The 20,185-nt window shown below is 46.4% G+C and overlaps 1 protein-coding gene across 5 annotated transcripts in view; it reads right to left on the reverse strand.

The window, feature by feature from the left end:
* The window catches only part of LOC124063045 (extracellular sulfatase Sulf-2-like), a 49,226-nt gene extending 42,567 nt beyond the window's left edge, over positions 1-6,659 (reverse strand). For 4 of the 5 annotated variants that reach the window (XM_046396282.1, XM_046396284.1, XM_046396285.1 and 1 more), the window contains exon 1: positions 6,278-6,659. The gene's annotated coding sequence lies outside the window, so the exon portion shown is untranslated. The remainder of the gene's footprint in view (positions 1-6,277) is intronic. The other variant, XM_046396286.1, reaches the window with a different exon arrangement.
* Between the last annotated feature and the right edge of the window lie 13,526 nt (positions 6,660-20,185).

Genomic DNA, 20,185 nt, shown 5'->3' on the forward strand with positions numbered 1-20,185 from the left:
TAAAACCTCCATCCTTCCCTCTGAGCCTCTCTGAAGGTCAGTCGCTCCGATGCAGCGCTCAGTTACGGTTACCAATTTCATCAATTCTGCTACAGCGAGGGAGGACGGGGGAGGACGGGGGAGGGCTTTATCACATAACAGCACAAGGAGGGCAAACACTAATCAGAGCCTTTCTGAGATAAATAAAAAATCAGCTTGCTGCCCTTGCTTCCAACTGAAAGCGAGTGAAAAGGACAATTAAAGTGCAGGAGATTTACGAGGTGATTGATGATGTGGAGCCTCACTGCAGCATGTCAGCTGGAAACATGGCTGGAGAGCTGTGAGCGCCCCCTAGAGGCTGCAATCCTCACTACAGCCTCAATATGAAAGTGTTGCACCAAACAAACGCACACGGATGATTTATTCTTCGTCAGGACAGAGGCTTTGTTTGGCCTGAGGGTGGCGCTGGAGAGCAGCACTGACAGCTGACCATCAGATTCCATATTTCTCATGTGAAATTGGAACTTTTGTACTGCAGGTGGAGGTAAATTAAAATTCAGGCTCTCGTCATCCTCTGAGGAGCACGAATAGGATCATAAACGTCGATGAAACTTGGCCAACAGCATCTTCCTCTGGACGCTCTGAACCACTTCAACAATGTCCTTCAGGTATCCGTCCTGACTCCTCTGTGATTACTGACGGTAACGGCAGGACTTACACATGAAACACACCCCGAGCTGCTACACCAGCCTGACAGACCACCAGCTGGCAGGATTCATCGTCAACGACTTCATCCGTCACATCACATCCAACCGTGTCTGCTGCATGGCATGAAGAGTGACACATCGTGTCCTCTAGACCTCCTTCATTAAGAGACACTATTGCTGAACTAACGCCACTGACAGCACGTCCCCCTCACCGTCCACTTGTCCCCCTGACCGTCATTGTTTCAGGAGTGTCTTTGTCTCTTTAAGCCTTTACACTTTGTCCTCCTGCTGGCACACTGGTCCACGTAAGAGGGTGTATGTGTGCGTGTGTGTGTGTGTGTGTGAAAGGTCGCCCAGTTGGACCTTGGACCTGCCTCTAACTCTCAGTCACATCACCGTTCATGGACTGTCGTTAGTGTGGAATAATTCATCAGCTTTTGTTTATCGATGAAAAGCCTTAATTGTAACCTCAGTACGAGCAGCTCATCGGTCCACACAGCCAGCTTCTACAGGATGCATTCAAGGCTTTGGTGCCCAAAGGGAAACAAACTGCGACTGTTAGTCAAATAAGCTTCACTGTTATTGCGTCGCGCGTCAAACTGACGGACGAGCCCTTTATCTTTAGCTCTCACAGAGTTTGTGTGCTGAGTGGAAGTTCATACACTTTTAAAATCTTATTGCTTCATTGTTTTTAACTGCTTTTCAAAAGGAACTTCCTGTTGTGAAGTCCTGTTGCAGTACAAACGGAGACCTGGTTTGACAGTCAGGACCACTGAGATCATGTCTTACCTGTTGGGTAAATGGATATTGTTGGGTATTACAGTAATCGTCTCATTTTATTTGCCTCATTGTGGTCAGCAACGTTTAAATCTGAACTAATAAAAAAAAAATCAACAGAAATTCATTTTCTCTCCATAAACGTTTAAAATTCTTTCTTTTATGTTACACGAAACATGTACACGCATGTGGCTTTGAAAACCTCTGGACAAAGAGGCTGAAAAAACCAAAGGAATGTAAAGCATTTGAGCTCATGACGTACGTCTGAGCTCATGTGGAGTCTCAGTCACATGTCAGGAAGCAGCCGACGGCGTTTCAAACATGAAGGGACACTTTGACGAGAGTGGAAACCCAGAAACACAACAGAACGGGAAGCCGAGAGGTGAAAGGACAACAAGGAGGAGAAGCAGCTTTAGGCAACACACACACACACACACGCCGATTACAACACCTCTCCGTCATGCACTGACACACACATCAGTCAGGCCACACACACTCAGACATCGCTAGAAAATCATCAATAAACAAAACATCGTTAGAGAGCAGAACTACAGGCCTTCAGCTCACTTCATCACAGAAACACAACAAGGCTAACACTGATAGATACTTAGCCCGAGGAGCAAGCTAACACTGATGTTAGCCCGAGGAGCAAGCTAACACTGAAGTTAGCCCGAGGAGAAAGCTAACACTGAAGTTAGCCCAAGGAGCAAGCTAACACTGATGTTAGCCCGAGGAGCAAGCTAACACTGAAGTTAGCCCAAGGAGCAAGCTTACACTGATGTTAACCCGGGGAGCAAGCTAACACTGACGTTAGCCCAAGGAGCAAGCTTACACTGATGTTAACCCGGGGAGCAAGCTAACACTGACGTTTGCATGATTAGCAAGCTAACACTGACGTTAGTCCAAGGAGCAAGCTAACACTGATGTCAGCCTAATGGAAAAGCTAATACTGACCTTAGCCCCATGAAACGGAAAACCACTTTTGTGTTTTCAGTGTTTGATTTTCATGAATTACATCTGTGTTTTTTAAACCCTTCCTGCTCAGGACAGAACAGCTACAGTTAGCCTACTTCAACTGGCAAACACAACAGAACCAAATCTAACAAGCTAAGCTTGAACAGTTCATTAGCATTAAGTTTGCTGTACTTTAATGTTAGTATTAAGTTCTATTTTGTTCACACCTTCCTAATGTTAAAATGCTAAAGCTAACAAATATCTGCCCAGAAAAGCTGGATATTTCACTGTGTGGCGTTCTTGGATTTTGTTTTTTTTTTTTTATTTTTTTTTTATACCGAAGATCCTGTTCGCATCATTCTGAATGAAAAGGATTTAAACTGACTGTAAAAGCAGCAGTATGTTTGATTTTATTGTGGCAAAAAAGTGAAGTGATGCAGCTCACATGTTGACTTTACTCTTTTCTCATTGGCTGTGTGCTGTGTTAATCACTGTGATTACATGCAATTTAATTTTTTCTTGCCTGCCAACAGCTGGAAGTGCATGTGTGTGTGTGTGTGTGTGTGTGTGTGTTAATGCTTGAAGAGTCGGATCAGTGAATGTTTACATTCCAGTGGTTGCAAAGTAGCCATCAGCCTTATTTACCCTGCTGTGTGTGTGTGTGTGTGTGTGTGAAAGATGGTGGGAACCCAGTGACCAAATCGTAATCGCTACTGTCAACTGAGTTCCCGTCAACAACACCAACCACTGCAGCTCTCTTTCAGACACACACACACACACACACAGTGACGAGTCAGCAGTGTTCAGTGCACTCATGCTGCTGTGCTGCTCTCACACTCTCTGTTGTGGTGTGTGTTGTGTTTGTTGTCTGTGTGTGTGTGTGTGTGTTGTTGGCGGTGAACACCATCTTGTGTTCAGCCTGTCCTTTTACAGACTTATGAACTCCGACATAAGCACATGCCTTCACACCAGTGACAGTCACACTCAGCTGTTGTCGGGTGTATTAGAGAGGGAGAGGAGGGCGAGTACAGGACACTGGTGGACAACTTTGTAGAGCGGTCCGAACAGAATCACCTGGAACCGAATGTCAACAAGACCAAAGAGATGGTGATCGACTTCAGGAGGAAGGGGACGCCTTCATGGCCACTATGGATCAGAGGGGAGGTGGTGGAGGAGGAGGTGGAGGACTACAGATACCTGGGTGTGGTGATCGGCAACAGACTGGACTGGACATCTAACACCGAGGCGGTGTACAAGAAGGGGATGAGCAGACTCTGTTTCCTGAGGAAGCTGAGATCCTTCAACGTGTGCAGCAAGATGTTGGAGATCTTCTACCAGTCTGTTGTTGCCATTTTCTCTGCTGTTGTGTGTTGGGGCAGCAGCATCAGAGCCAGCGACGCTAACAGACTTGATAAGATCATGAAGAGGGCTGGCTCTGTACTCGGTCTCAGGCTGGAGTCTGTTGAGACCGTGGTGGGGAGCAGGACGCTGAACAAACTGTTATCCATGGTGGACAACGATCAGCACCTCCTCCATCACACAGCAGACAGACAGAGGAGCACCTTCTCCCACAGGCTGCTACAGGAAGTCTCTCCTGCCACACGCCATCACACTGTACAATAACAGCTAAACTCTGCTCATAACGTCGTAACATCATAACTTCTATCTATCTAACAAACAAACGTAGTGAACCTGACAAATTGTTATCTTTTCACCAATTCCTGATTGGTCACCAACTGAAAAGACAATCCACAATCCATATTTCAGGTAAAATCAACATATTTGTTCTGTCTGACAGACTTTTGCAGATTAATCAGGGCTGAGAAACAGAGCAGGAATCATATTTCATTTCATATCTACATTCCTGGTGGGGGACGTATTGTTTTTCTGATCTCATCTCCTCGGATCGACTTGGGCCTGATGCTGTTCTCACTTCTCCCTGGATGTTTTCCAAACTTGAATTCTGTAATGAAAACTGGACTGCAGCAGTTTTATGTGGCTCCTTTTATGCCGGCTTGTCTGTTGGTCTACAACTGAAATACACCATAGAGACAAAAGTATCCAGACACCCCTCTTCATGTGCCTGTTTCTCAGGGTTTGGGCTCGGCCCCTGACTTCCAGTGAAGGGAAATCTTAATGCTTCAGCACACCAAGACATTTTGGACAATGCTATGCTTCCAACTTTGTGGCAACAGTTTGTTGAAGGCCCTTTTCTATTCCAGCATGACTGTGCCCCAGTGCACAAAGCAAAGCTCCATAAAGACATGGTTGGATGAGTTTGGTGTGGAAGAACTTGACTGGCCCACACAGAGCCCTGACCTCAACCCCATCCAACACCTTTGGGATGAACTGGAACGGAGATTGTGAGCCAGGCCTTTTGGTCCAACATCAGTGTGTGACCTCACAAATGCTCTACTGCATGAATGGGCACAAATTCCCACAGAAACACTCCAACATGTTGTGGAAAGCCTTCACAGAAGAGTGGAAGCTGTTAGAGCTGCAAAGCTGTCTGTGTGTTTACAATGAGACGTCATTAAAGTCCCAGAGGAAGAATCGCTGCCAACACCAAAGTGACTGAGGTGTGAAGGTGATGGTGGTGTCAGAGCAAAGTCAGTAGGATTCATCCTCTGGGAACCATGAATGTCTGTACAAAATTTCAACCAAAGACAGACGGGCATGCAGCATCCAGATTGATTCTGAAAGTCTGGACAGTAAGAAAACACATTCAGTTCTATTTTTGAAAGTCAGAGCCAAAGCAAACTTAGAGGAGGTCTGAATTCAAATCAGACTTCCTCAGGTGCTTCTCAAATGGGATCTCAAAGTGTCTTTTGTGTCACTCACAACACACGGTGACATGGAGTCCAGAGCGACAGAAGACGGCAGAGTCCTCGACTGGACAAAGTGACTGCGAGACACTTCTGTATTGCACAGCTGCTTCACCAGCATACGTAGTTACAGACACCTGCGTCGTTACCACAGCAACCCACACAGACAGGTTGACGTCTGGAAACACAAATTCGATCTGAACTGCGGGGATGTGGATCCGACATGAGAGACAAATCTGGTTCACCTGCAGTCTGAATAAAGCCGAGTTAAGACGCACAGCATGTCCAACTTCAGCGGTTCGGTTCCAGCGAGGAACGTTTCCTTCCTGTCTCTTTGCTGTCATCATCTCCAGTAAAGGTGGAAATGCTGCTGAAACTTCCTGGTCCAGAGGAAAACTAACTTTGGACCTTTCAGCTTTCAGCAACCTCACAAACTCTCTTTATTATTTGTTTTTATTGTGTCTTTTCTTACAGCTGCTTTTTATTGTGTCTTTAAATTCCCTGTGAAGGCCTTTGTTACTTAGGAAAAATGGAACATTAAAAATATGGTGATAATAAAAACACAGCAGGGTGGAGCAGCTTTCCTCCCTTTGCTTCCTTCCTTTTTCCCTTCACTGCCGTCATTCATCCCCCCTTCTTTCTCGCTTTCTTTCTTCCCTCCCTCTCCTGACTGACCTCAGTGTTGCGCAGCTAAAACACACACCCACGTGTTCTGCAAGCAGGAAGCAATAAACACGTACACACACACACACACACACATAAAGCAGCACGTGAAACACACTGCTGCAAACAAGTGTGACAAGTGTAAGTACAACATGGCCTCAAAACTAATGTGAGGAGCACGCCAGTAAAGTGGAGCAACACACACACACACACACACACAGGAACAAAGCTGCTTTGACCACAGAAACTGACACACAGTGAATTAGAGCAGAACACACACACACACACACTTTGCAGGTCAGTGTGTGAGTGATGACCTCAGAGCAGCAGCAGCAGAGATGATAAAAACAGTGAAGAAGAACAGTCGTGTACCTCCTCTCTGTCAGCAGGTGTTCTCCTCGCTGACCCCGAGCGGCGAGACGAGGAGGAGGAGGAGGAGGACGACGAAGGCTCAGATCACACAGTCATCTCCTCCTTCAAACCGCTGCTCACACTGACATGTCTTCCTGTCCGTCAGGAGAGGAGGACCGTGAGTTTGTAGACGAGGACAGACAAGGAAGAAGGAGAAGAAAAAGAAGATGAAGAAGTCTCTCTCTCTCTCTTTTTCTCGCTCTGTTCCAGCACTGTGACTTTCTAATACCCCTCCCTCCTTTCCTCTGTCTAACGGCGTCCCAGAGTTCCTCTGTGCAGCCGCCGCCGAGCCGCCGCTGGTAAAGCCATCTGTTGCAACAAGTCCTGCCTGCCTGCCTCTCCACTTTCACTCTCCCTCCCTCTCTGCATGGGTGAGAGAGAGGAGGGGGAGGGGCCTTGTCCTCACTGTGCACCAATGAGGGAGCTCAGAAATCCCTCTCTATGACTGGAAGGGGAGGAACCAGCAGCAGAGAGGACAAAATGAAATACAGGAGAAAAAAAGTGCACACACACACGGGGAAGGTTTCAAAAAGTATGCAGACAGACACTTTCTGTGTTGTCCTGCAGTTTTGTTTTAGACAATAATGTCCCAGTGTTGTGGAGACCAGAGTGAGGAAATCAGGTTATCCCCGACTGGGCTGATCAGAAGGCCTGCAGGTTGGACAAAGGACAAAGTGCTGCACTTTGAATGAAATGAGGGGACGATAAATGGAAGCACAGGCTGCATTATGGGAGGTGTAGGACCCAGAGATGCTGAAGCCACAGCAGTGACTCGATGGGAAGACATTTTATTCTTTTTCTGTCTCTCCCGTGTCCTCCAGCTTATGGAGATGCAAATTGTTTAGTAGCTTGGTGATGATTTTTACTCATCTCTTTCCCCACAATACAGAGAGAGACTCTTCACATCATATGGGCCTACATGTGCACAAAAGTCGAGCAAACAAAGCTTAAGCTTAGTTTAAAAACCAAAGCTTGTGGACAGCTGACTGTCAGGACGAGATGATGAAGATGAAGAGCAGCACAGCCACCGTAATGAGCTCCAGCCGAGAGCACAGGAGCGTTTCCACTCAATAATTTATCGTCCTCTGCTGTCTGTGTGTCGTGACATCAGTGTGATGTCTTCAGACAGCTGGCCAGCTAGCAGTAGCTTTCAGGCGATGTGTCAGGAAGAGACTGAACAGAGTTTTACGCAATCACCTAAACATAACCAAAGTGGCGTTTGTTTAACCCCATGTTCGAAACGTTTCGTGTGCCTGGATGACACGTGAAGCAAAGCGTTGGCATCAGACAACCTGAGATGAGGACATGGCGGTCAGAAACAGCGGTGTCACAGAGTCCGCGGCGTCAGCGAAGTCGTGTTGTGTGCAGGCACTAGTGAGGACAAAAAATTTTTTTGTGACCTTCAAATGTCAAAAAGGTTTTGAAACATCTTCAGTCACCCGGATTATCCTGGCACAGAGACACACCTGTGTGTCGTCTGCACAACAGCTGCATTCGATACTGACTCAGAGCAAAAAGAAAATGAAACGGGACCCACAGAGCCTCTGTCAGCCAGTCCACAAAACTACCAATGAAACCCAAAGAGGGAGCAGAAAAACAAGGAAAACTCTTAACTTTTAAAGTCTGGGTGACCACATACTTTTGGCCACGCAGTGTGAGAGGTTCAGAGCAAGAGAAGGAGAGCAGGAGGGGAAGAGCAGAAAGAGGGGGAGGAAGGAAGGGAGCGATGAAGAGGAGGTGGAGTGCACATTGTAATGGAGCTGTTGGCAGAGCTCCTGGCTGTTCATGGGTATTCATGTAGCTGGTGGCTTCAGTTAAATGGAGCGAACAGAGAGAGAGAGAGAGGGAGGTGGGGGGGGGAGGAGGGGGAGGAGGGGGAGACGAGTGCTGAGTTTCAGCTCAACAAGAAGTCTGCTGATGCCCTTTGCAGAGACACACAGACCAGTTAAACTGGGAATTTGAGTCCGTTAAATTAGAGTGTAAATGTGTTTGCCACCGAGCTTCCACGAGCTCTGCGGCTTTGGGGTTTCCGCCGGTACAAGTTTAACTCGGACGCCACAGCGAGTCTCTCGGCGTCACATGTTGAACCACTGGCTTTTTGCTCAGGTTTCCTTCGTTAATCAACAACAGGATCACGCTCAGATTTGACCAGATTTCAGCTCAGAACGTCCACGGCCGTCCCACAATGCAGTGCAGCTCCCTTTGAAGACAGAGACTCACTAGACTGAACGCTGAGCGAGTCTGAGGTAACCGCTGATCGCACCGAGACGACCAAAATGTCCCCCAGCCAAAAATGGAACCTTAGCCAAAACAATGAAAGTTGTAGTTTTGCAGATTAATTCTGTAATTCTGCGTGGAGTTGATGCTCATCTGCTTTCTAATACGTAAAGTAAACCATGTCTGTCCTCTGGACTCCACCATGGACACAGTGTCTCATCAGTGTCACTTAAAGACATCTGGTGACCATGAATTGACTTTGACCTGTTAACTGACAACAAAACGGTGATGTAAACTAACCTGTCACCTTCACGCACCTCACACACCTCACACACTTCCTGCTTCCGAGAGCGAATTCATAACAGCTGCGACATTCACACACAACCTCACGTCGTGGGAGGTGTGAAGCTGCGACCGGCAGCTTTGAAGCATCGTGTTAACAGAAACTTCCAGAATTGATCAACAAGTTGCTTCCTCGGGTGATAAGCCACTCCCACTGCCACGCCCACTTTACAGCCAGTTTAAAAGGGGTGAAAAGGCCGTTTGACAAGTTGGACGTCCACTCTGGGTTAAAAACATTCAGAGTCGACTTTTCTCTTCATTGAAGGATTCATCTTTACTTACGTCTGCACAACTGTTAGCGTAACCTGTCGAAGAGTCCAGTGTAAATGTAGACAGCGCCCCCTGTTGGAATCAAGTTAATTAGCAGTACAGATTCATTGTATGCTGCCGTTTGCTGGGGATCATTTTACTTTTCTTTGAGGATGTTGCGAGCCGAACTGAAAAGGTCCTTGAAAGATCATTGAAAAGGTCTGTGGGTCAGTTTGTGACTTCAGAACAATAAGTATATAAGTTCACACTGCCAGACTTCAGACTAAATGAAAATATGAAGAAGAAATAAGAAATAACTTTAGAACTAAGATCAAAAAGTGTTGACGGTTCAGTCAGTATTGTTTGTGTTTTAAGTTCTATCTCGATTTAATGATGATTTATTACATTGAGTAAAACATGGCCATCTGAAGGCAGGAGTTTAAAAGTGGTATTCTTTAACATTTTACTTTAACATTTTTTATTCTTTAACATTTTCTTCCCTCCTCTTGCAGTGAACAGATTCTGGCTGATGAAGCTCAGACTTCTGAATGTATTTGGAAATATTTAGTACATGAAGTACAGGCACTCAGTCTGACACTTGATTTTCACCAATAATAAATAGGAAACTGCTGTAACTTCATAACATAAAAGGTGGATTTTTGAGATCTGCATAGAGCCTGTCTTCATGCTACGCTATGCTAAATGGCTGCTAGCAGTGGCTTTACATGTACCGCATATATGAGAAGGAGGCTTATTTTTCGCTCAGCAAGAAAGAGAATGAGCATAATGTTGACTTCTTCTTGAAACACGTGACCTCAACAGTGATTCAGTTATTTTACACAAAAATTGTAATCTTTCTACCACAGCAGGCAAACTGGTTAGCTTGTTGCCTGATCACATGCAGGCTGAGATGACTGTGACTGGATGGCTGTTGCTAACTGTGGCTAACTGTGGCTAACTGTGGTGGTCTCCACCAGTCAGTCAAAACTGAAGAAGCATTTGGATGAGAGATCAAATGTCCATTTGTCCAGCATTGACTTTTTGACTTCCAGATAAACTATGACCCACATGACTGAGCTACAGACGGTAGCATGCTAGCAGCTGCACAAGTTCACTAACAAACCCTGCAAACCTGAAGAACAAGTCTGGAGAAACCCTGCTGTGCTGCTTTGTGGTGTGAACAGGACGTTTAGGGTTTTAGGGTTTAACAATTTGGTTTGGTTGGAATGTACTTTGTTGATGACTGACTTCACAAGAATACAAGTACAAACCTGAGTGCAGAGCTCGGAGCCACAGGACAGTACAGGAATGGCACCATCTGGATGTATGCCCAGGCGACTGAACACACACACACACACACACACACACACACACAGAGTTAAGTATCCTGGGAAAGTGGTTGTCCAGCTGCTGCAGCCTCGAGGCGTTTACAGAAAAAAACAAACTGCACATTAAATCAACGACGGACTGATTCACTCAGCAGTTTGTTGTTTTCTGTACAGCTCAGCTGTTCTACAGCAAAGTGCAGTGATTCTCTACAACAACACAGTGAGAATTCATGAGGAATTCATTCACGCCATCCACTCTCGCACCTGGACAGCTACTGAACAAAGTCACTGTGGACCTTCTTCCCCACATGAACTCACTAATCTGTTTGTCCAATCAACAGTACCAAACCCAAGGACTCTTCATTTACTGTCATAAATGACAAAGAAAAGCAAGTCGTGACATTTAAGCAGCTGGAACTTGCAAATCTTTTTGCTTGACAGTGACATTATTGACGTCCCTCGCAGAAAACACTCCTGAGAAGAGTAAAATGAGCTGAAATGTTTCGGGGGGCTGAGCTGCAGATTCAACTCACGATTGGCTTCGTCAACCACCTCAATGGTTAAGATTTGATTAAGTTTAAAGACCAAATCCTCTTGGTCAAGGTTCAGGAAAGATCCTGATTTGTTGAGGTTAGAGAACCTTCATGATCACATTTAAAAGAATCAAATGTTGCACTGCAGTTTTCCTACACACTGAGAGTCAACACATAACATCAGCAGGATAAAGAAACACAGAGCTGGTCAATATTTCAGCTTTTCACTCAGAAAACACACTGTGGACATAAATCTGGTTTACTGAACTGTTGATTTTCTCTTCAGGCTCCCAGTGGGGCCTCAACCTGTCAATACCATCGACGGAGAGACAAATGGGCCTGCAGTCCGGACTGCACTGCAGAGTCTGTGTAAATCAGCCCACGGAGCTCCTGAATCAGGTTTATCAGCACGGCTTTGTGTCGTTTGTACTGCTGACAGGAAGTAAGGACATAAGCTCTGACAGTCTGTGGAAAAATAGCTGAAAAGGATCTCAAACTGCTGGGTCCGGTTCTCTGACTTCAGAACAGACATACTGTGACTTCACTTCTGTTCACTTCACTTCATCCTTTGCGTTTAGCCAACGAGTCTCGCACCAGCGAGAGAATCTGCAGCTCTCTGACAGGAGGTTTCAGGGAACAGGCGGACTGTTCAGAGGCTTTGTAGTTTCAGGACAGTCAGGTGACGTCCCGCCAGGTGGCGGACTGGTGGGACTGGTCATTTTAAAAATTTAACGAGTCCCCTGTGCGGTCTGCTCACAGCGAATAAGAAACCCGCTTGAGTGTCACCTGTTTGAGTGACTCGGGGGAGTGAAGTCCAGCATGAGAGAGATGATTCATCCAGAGTGTTTTATGGTCTCCATCCAGAATGAAAAGTGTCGTCTTACTGCAGAACAGCTGCTGCAACACAATGACAGGAAAATACTGCAGAGCAACATCTGAACACCGAGTGTGTGTGTGTGTGTGTGTGTGTGTGTGCGTGTGTGATGGTGATGAATGAGTGTGCTACCCGCCCAGCAGGGTAATTCATTTCTCAACCTGAACAACACTTACTGTCAGACTGAGCAGGATTAATCATGGACCTCAGTGTACACACACACACACACACAGACACACATGCACACGGACACGCACACACGCACACAGACACACACACACACACACACACTCACACTCTGCATCACCTGAAACCAAACTTCCTGTGGTTTTGCAGGAAATCATGTCATAAAGCGTCGAGCAGTAAGCGTTGACTATGACATCACCACCAGAGGACCAATGAGATCTCAAGCTGACATTCAGGCACATGACAAACATAAAATACAGATTTAAAGTTGTCACAGGGGTCAGTTTAAAGGGTCAGATCACCAGAATCACAACAAAACACAATGAGAATCTCAGGACCGACTGTGAGAACAACCTTCACATGTCCAACCAACAGTCCAAAACCCAAAGACAAAGAAAAGCAGCACATCCTGACATTCAAGAAGCCAGAACCAGCAAATGTTTCACTGAAACGGTTAATTGATCATCAAAATCGTTTTCTGCTACTATTCTGTCAATCAACAAACCAATTGGTCAACTTATCGTGGCAGCTCAACTAACTAGTCAGTTTTTACAAGTCAAAGTCGAGTCTCAAGTCTCTTGAATGTCTGCTGAAGGCCATCCAGTCTGCAGGGCTGCAGTACACTATATGGACAAAAGTATTGGGACAGCAGCCCTTCACACCAACAGGGACTTTAATGGCGTCTCATTGTAAACACACAGACAGCTTTGCAGCTCTAACAGCTTCCACTCTTCTGTGAAGGCTTTCCACAACATGTTGGAGTGTTTCTGTGGGAATTTGTGCCCATTCATGCAGTAGAGCATTTGTGAGGTCACACACTGATGTTGGACCAAAAGGCCTGGCTCACAATCTCCGTTCCAGTTCATCCCAAACCAAACCCAAACCCTGAGGAACAGCCTCATAGAGAGGGGTGTCTGGATACTTTTGTCTATATCATGTATTTGATCACTTTAAACAGGCTGGGAACCAAACCTGCTGTGTGGAAGAGGAGGTGAAGATGATGGGTAAAACCAACTGCAGAGAAGCCAACTTCTGACATCACTGCAGACAACAAACGTTCACATCTGAATCCTCAAAGTTTTCCTTCATCTCAACTGCACTGAAACGCGCAGTCAGTCTGGAGAAAATGTTGATTCATAAAAATGTTTCTGTTGGCGTCAGTTTGGAAGTAGCTGTAAGGCAAGTGGACAGCTGCTGTCACACATCAATGCTCCTGCTGCTCTCACGCACACACACACACACACACACACACACACACACACACACACACACACTGACGACCCCCCAGCCCGACCGTCAGAGGAAGCTTGTTTCTACTCAATGAGCTGCAAATTAGACAAACCCTTTCTTACAACCCCCAACACACACACACACACACACTCTCTATGTCTTGGCTCACTTGCTCTCTTTCTCTCTGCCTTTCACTCTGCCTCCTGTCTTTAGGGGCCCAGTCATGCCCTGACACACAGAATGGCCATCAGTCAGACCACACACACACACACACACACACACGCACACACAGCAGACATGGGAAACGAGGGGGAGAGGGTCATTAACTCTACAAAAGAGGCAGAAAAGGCGTCAGAAGGGTTAAACAGCAGCTGATGGATGGACGGACAGACGGGTGAAGGCGGCGGGTGTGAAGGGACGGACAGAAGCTACGCTGAGTGGACGGATGGACGGACAGATGAGCAGATGGCAGTTTAGGTGGAGGAGTGGAGGAATGTGAATGGACCCAACAATAACTGAAGTTTCACTGTTTTCCTGAAGGTGTAAACGAGTGATTTTCACTTTGTGGGTTGCTGTCGTTCATGGCTGCTGCGTGCTGCGTCTGCGAGGGAGACGCCGCTGTGCTGTACGAGACGGCGCGGCGTTCGCTGTCAGCAGGGAAAACACGCACGCAGAGAAACAAATGCTGGATTTGCCAGTCAAAGCCGGAACACGTACGAACCTGGAATCACTTCACACACACATCATCCATCTCAGCTTCCACATGGTGGGTGCTGGTCTTACTGGGATGCACCAAAACAAATCAATTTAGCCTCCAGGACAGTCGCTGACGTATTTCACACGCTCATTCGTACGGACGGAACAACGCGTGTGCGATGATTTTGAGAACCGACATACCGGAGGAGCTCGGTGGTTCTCGCGATTCTTCTGCACAGCAAACAGAGAGTCCAACGCCAAGGTCAGGCTGCGCTCAGCCCCTGACGCTGCTGTATCACATATCTCATAAGGGAAGTCAATCGTGTTGCCATGGCGACAGTGGCTTTCGGCGTGAGCAGCGGCTTCGCTCCCATTTTCTTCAGCCTGTGATTGCTCCCATTCGGTTCCTGTCTGCACAAGGCCCGATCGCATATTCCAGGTCTCGTCTGAAAGGCAGGAAGTGAAGGCGTTACAGTCAGTCAACAAACATGGCTCCCCGACAAGCGCTCTGAGTTCGCTGCTGGTCTTGAACTCGCTGCAGGAACAGGAGTGTCTAACACAGGTCAGCTCTTGATTTTGGTAAGATTTAAGTCAGTGTGAAGCTCGTCTTCCCGATCACGGTGCGTTTACTGTCATCAGAAAGGTCCGAATTTCCAATTTCCAGCGATGCCAAGCAGGTGTTCTGACTGAGGAACAAATTATTTGCACAAGTTGCTCTCACATTCGTGAAGTTTGTAGTTGTGTGACTTCATTGTTAAAATTTTTCCTAATAACACAGTTTGGATAACGTCTAGCTGGTTTACTGGTTGAATTGGCCCCAGATGTCAGGACAAACATGACTGCATCGCCCCGACAGTGAAGGAGACCTCAGCTGTTTGTTCACCGTGGATACTGGAGATAATGATGTCCGTGCACATCACACTGAATGTTAAAATGTGTCTGTTCAGATGTGACTCAGTTATGGCTTCGTTATTTTTCATGCAAATTGCTGCTGAGTCCACGCTGAGAGTTTTAAAGTCCCTTAAATCCCGCCGTGAGCAGCCTGTCACATCCCCCACACATCCATTATTATTCAGTTATTCACCACTTCTTTGGTTTGTGCTCAGTGTGTGTGTGTGTGTGTGTGTTTGTACTTTCAAATTTTACTGTCAAAAGTTATCAGCAAGAGGAGCAACAATGTCGATATCAACTGGCTCCAAATCAGCTGTTTCCAAGCAACAGCTGACAGACTGTAGCTAAAACAGGAAACTCTGTGTGTGTGTGTGTGTGTGTGTGTGTGTGTGTGTGTGTGTGTGGGTCAAAGATCTTCGTCCTCTGAGGGCCAAGAGTGTGCATGTGTGGGGGGGTAACCGTGGCAACAGAGAGGTCTAATATATGTTTAAATAAATTCATACTGAGTGGTTAATTAGCCCACAGGCAGACACACACACACACACACACACACACGGTTTATCGATATTTCTGGGCTGATGAACTCTCTTCCTTTCCTTCCTCCACTCTCTCCATCTGCTCCTCTCGTTTCTTCCCTTCACTTCTTTCCAATATTATTTTATCTTTCCTTTCTTTTTTATCTGTGTAGGTGTGAGCACAGAAAGTCTTTCTCCTCCTCGTGTTGCCATGGCGACATATTGAGTGACACTTGGTGTGTGTGGCTGACGGACGGCGTGAAGCAAAGTACAAATCCAGCCGTAACTCCAAACACGCTGAACGCAGGACCTTTGCTGTTCCTCATGAGCTCCTGCTTCATCTGAAACTCAGCACATTCTGTTTCCACTCAGCTTTGCCTTCAGGATGTTTGATTACTGGCAAACTAAACTACTTGAGTTTCTGTAATGAGGATTAAACTCTTTTTGGAAATCGTTGGCCACAAATGTTTGGGGAACCTGTCCACCTGCTGTGGAAACTCTTACTCTGCTGCTCACGTGCTTCTCCTGCAGCTATGGCGTTACTGTGACTTATCATTCTGGAAATGTTTTCACTAAATAACCAGATTCTCTTTGTTCTTACAGTTTCTAATGAGACTGAACACATATTTAATGTTCTGCTGGTGCAGCACATCATTATTAGCTCTTCAGCCAAACACTTCCTGCCAGTCAAACTGAGGAACTTAACGCTCACAGCAACCAACCTCTAAAACTCAGGACCTTCATGGGACCAGAGGACCCAGGAACAACGTAACCCCCCCTGAAACACTGAACTACACTCAGAATAAACGTTTATTTACAAACATCAGCGCAGTCAGTGAGGTCAGACATTAAAATTCAATTTGTCTCTGCACTGTTTTAAGTTGAGGTGACGTCAAAAAGGATGAGCAAACGATCACGGTTTGAAGCCCGATTTCCCGTATCCTCTGTTACCTGGAGGTAAAGCCAAACTCTGGTGTGCGTTGAGTTGGAGGAGGAAGTTCGGGTTTCTCTCCGTGAACTGTCAAAGTAAAACAACCGTGTCAAACATCAAAACCAGGAAATGAAAAAGCAGCATCTGAACGCACACGACTAAAACTGTCAGTGTCTGGACAAACACAGCCAAACCACAGATCTCTTCTCCCTAACTGACTTGGAGAGAGAGTGTGTATGTGTGTGTGTAAGTAAGTGACGTGACACACACACTCTAATGTCAGCCTGAACCACAGATCCATTCTTTAACGAGTCTAATTATGTTTTGTCTGTGATGTTATTCCATCATGCTGCTGCGCATTACGCTTGTGTGTGTGTGTCACGTGCTTACCACACACACACACACACACACACACACAAACCACAGCCAGTCTGTTGTGATCTGCCTGTCATTTAAACCACAACAGCCTGTGTGTGTGTGTGTGTGTGTGTGTGTGTGTGTGTAAGTCAGGGAGTGATTATTAAATGTGTGGTTTGAACACTGACTGGATGTAAAGATGGGCGACATGAGAGTGAAGTGAAACACCTGGACTCCCCCTGGTGGTTGGCTGCAGTTCAGCTCATAAGCTCCTCCCCCTTCATGTTAGCAGATGGGACATGTGCCAAATTAAAAACTCCAAATTAAAGTATTTTTCTGTAATTTCCCACTTTGATTTTAATTTGTTATTTGACATTATAAAAAGGGGCTGAAACATCATGATTGACAGCTGAGTGCTGCTCCTGATTGGCTCAGATGGGTGTGTGGGCGGGAACTCAGTACCACCAATCACTACTGCACAGAATCTGGCTCCAAATGACGTCACCAGAACAAGATGGCTGCGCTCACATCAGGCAGATTTTGACTTGCTCACAGTGGGAGGAGGCGGAGGAAGGCGTCTGCGGAGGCGTACGATACACTGCAAGCTGTGATGAAGCAGACAGGAGGCCTGAAACACAGCAGTGTGTGTGTGTGCGTGTGTGTGTGTGTGCGTGCGTGTGTGTGTGTGTTCCAACAGCCTCCTATCAGATCTCTATCAGCTTATTGATGAGCGGGACGTTCTGATCAATACTCAGAGAGGTCACCTCCAGCTCTCCCACTCCGTCCTCCCTCATCTCCGTCTCTTCGTCTTTATTTACTGTAACTTCCTCGTCTTCTGTCCTCTCGTCCGTCTCGTTCTGACTCCTCCTGTTTTCTCTCGTCTGTCTGGAGTCCTGATGTCCTTCTGTTAGCTTTAATGCCTCAGTACAGACAGGCCTTCAGTGTTGGTCTCCCATTCAGCAAATTCCAGTCTGATCACAGACAGACAATAAAACTCTTCATGGCCTCGTCACTTCTTCTTCTTCTTCCATTCTGCCTTTTTGTCCATGAAAACAGAACTGCGGCTCTTTATGCCAGTCTGTCGGTCCAACAACTCTAACAACTATGGTGTGAATGAAGTCCGAATGAGCTTCATGAGACTCTGAATGTACTCCCACACAGGCTTTATGCAGATGGATCAGTACCGTCCACAGCTCGTCCACACGCCGCCTCAGCTGACTCGGTGCAGTTTATCACCTTACAGCTTTGTGATGTTCACCAATCGGAAAGGTTCACATGGTGATTAATGTTTCATTAATGTTACCGCGCTGAAGATGACGAAATAAACAAAAAAAGGAATGAAGGAAAAAACTCATGCAGCTAAGATTAAAGACCAGAAACTGATCCGACTGAAAGGATGCCTCCAACCGCTCACACCAAGTTTTGTAAGACCAGAAAACAAAGCAGATTCAGTATTTGGGGTTGGACGTGTGGTTTGTTGAGATCTGGTTGGATACAAGGGGCTGGAATGAGGAGCTCAGAGTAGAGCCTGAAACTGAAGCTCCAGCTGAACTCACAAGCCTCTGGAAAGGCTTCATACATATTCATACATATGACACACACACTCACACACACACACACATATACTATTACTGTGTTAGAAAGGTGACACAGCTGCTGTGACTATCTGTCCCAGCCAGACTGATGAAAGACCATCGAAACACAAACCAAAATGTGAGCTGAGGAAACTCGAGGGCCTCGATGGAAGCCGCAGCAGCAAACAAAAAACAGCAGTTTGGTCCTTTAACTGTCATTCTGTACTGTGAAAGAGATCAGGCAGCCTCGACAGCTCGTCTTCTCTGAAACACAATGGAACCCTTCACAGCACCCTCCTCCTCCTCTTCCTCCTTTTCCTCCTCCTCCTCCTCCTCTTCCTCCTCCTTTTCCTCCCCCTCCTCCTCCTCCTCCTCTTCCTCCTCCTCCTCCTCTTCCTCCTCCTCTCCACTCTTTGTTTCTGTGACAGAAGAAAGGTCAGCATGTCTTCTGTCACTCTCATGACAGAAACCAGACACACACACACACACACACACACAGAGCGTCATGTTTTTATGGACTGACTGCTGCAATGATCTGCATTCTGACTGGATTATGCTGCATCTGTTTCAGGCTTTTGTTATAAATAGAATCTGATGTTCCACACATAATCTAAGTGTTATTAATCCCGGGTCACCCGGAAGCACAGCAGCCACCACAGAACATCTGGATGTGGGTCATGTGGGTCAGACTCCACTGTAAAACCAGACCAACTGAAATCAGTTCTGCTGAACCTCTGGAAACAGCAGCTCGATGCTCAGCCGTTTCTCTCTGAGTCAAAATAAAATGTCCTCGCGGCGGGTTGGACTCAGCAGCTCTGTGTTTGATAAGAGACCAGCACAGAGGATGGGAGGAGGTGATGGAGAGATGAGTGTTACGTGGGTGGGTGATAATGTGGTGGTGGGTTGTTACTCAGAAGTGCTAACACCACCTGTCAGTTTTAAGCGTTGCTGATGATGATGATGCCGTTTTCAGTTGTATAACTAAGATGCATCCTGTTGACTCCTGACCCTGGACAGACGAGCTGGGTCGTCCAGCAGGGACGGTTTAGAGCCAGCAGCAGCAGCTCCATACGTTCAGGATTATGGATTATCCATCTGTCGGAGATGCCGCGGGGATGACCACAACAACAAGGTGACCCCCCTGAACCCGAGTGGAGACGAAGACCGAGAAGACTTACAGACTAAAACAACTCAAACAAACACGTCATATGACCAACTGAGGTGTAAAAATTCATTAGCTGCCAGCAAAAGTGCCCCCCTTCAGCTCCCGTCGCCTTATTTCTCCCGCCAGTTGGAAATGAAAGTCAATAAAATCATAAACAAGGCAATTCAAAGTGCGTTACAGAAGCAAAGTGGGATTAACACTAATTAAAACAGATTAAATACAATTAAAATAGAATTCTAATCATCCTAAATTGAATATGTAAACAGAGAAGTTTTAGTCCTGATCTAAAAGAGCCGAGGAAGGCTGAGGAGGAGGAAGATCTCAAGTTTTCTGGGACTTTGTTTCACAACCACAGAGAATGAAAACTGACTGCCGGTCAGTGTGTAACGCTGTGACACTGGAACTGCTGTCCTGCTCGGGCAGCATGCTAACATGCTGATGTTAGCATGAGGAACCAAAGCGATGCCTCATCACGGTCCATCACGTCACCCCCACAGTCTGCTCAGCATCACTCAGTATGGGAGCAAAGGAAGCTTTCCAGGAAACAGAACAGTCCGACCAATCAGAACCAACTGAGACTGAGGAACGAGGGAGGGGATGAAGCAGAGAGTCGACATCTGGAGGAGGAATGTTTACTGTGTGTGTGTGAGTAGATCAGCAGTTTGATCTGGTTCAGTGGTTGAGTCTGGGTGTAATAAGGCTCCATCAAACTGTCCAATATCTGACCTTTTTATCAAAGAATCAGTGTGTGTGTGTGTGTGTGTGTGTGTAATGAGGCCTC

The sequence above is a fragment of the Scatophagus argus genome, chromosome 8 (genome assembly GCF_020382885.2).
Source record: "Scatophagus argus isolate fScaArg1 chromosome 8, fScaArg1.pri, whole genome shotgun sequence".
Taxonomy (NCBI): domain Eukaryota; kingdom Metazoa; phylum Chordata; class Actinopteri; family Scatophagidae; genus Scatophagus; species Scatophagus argus.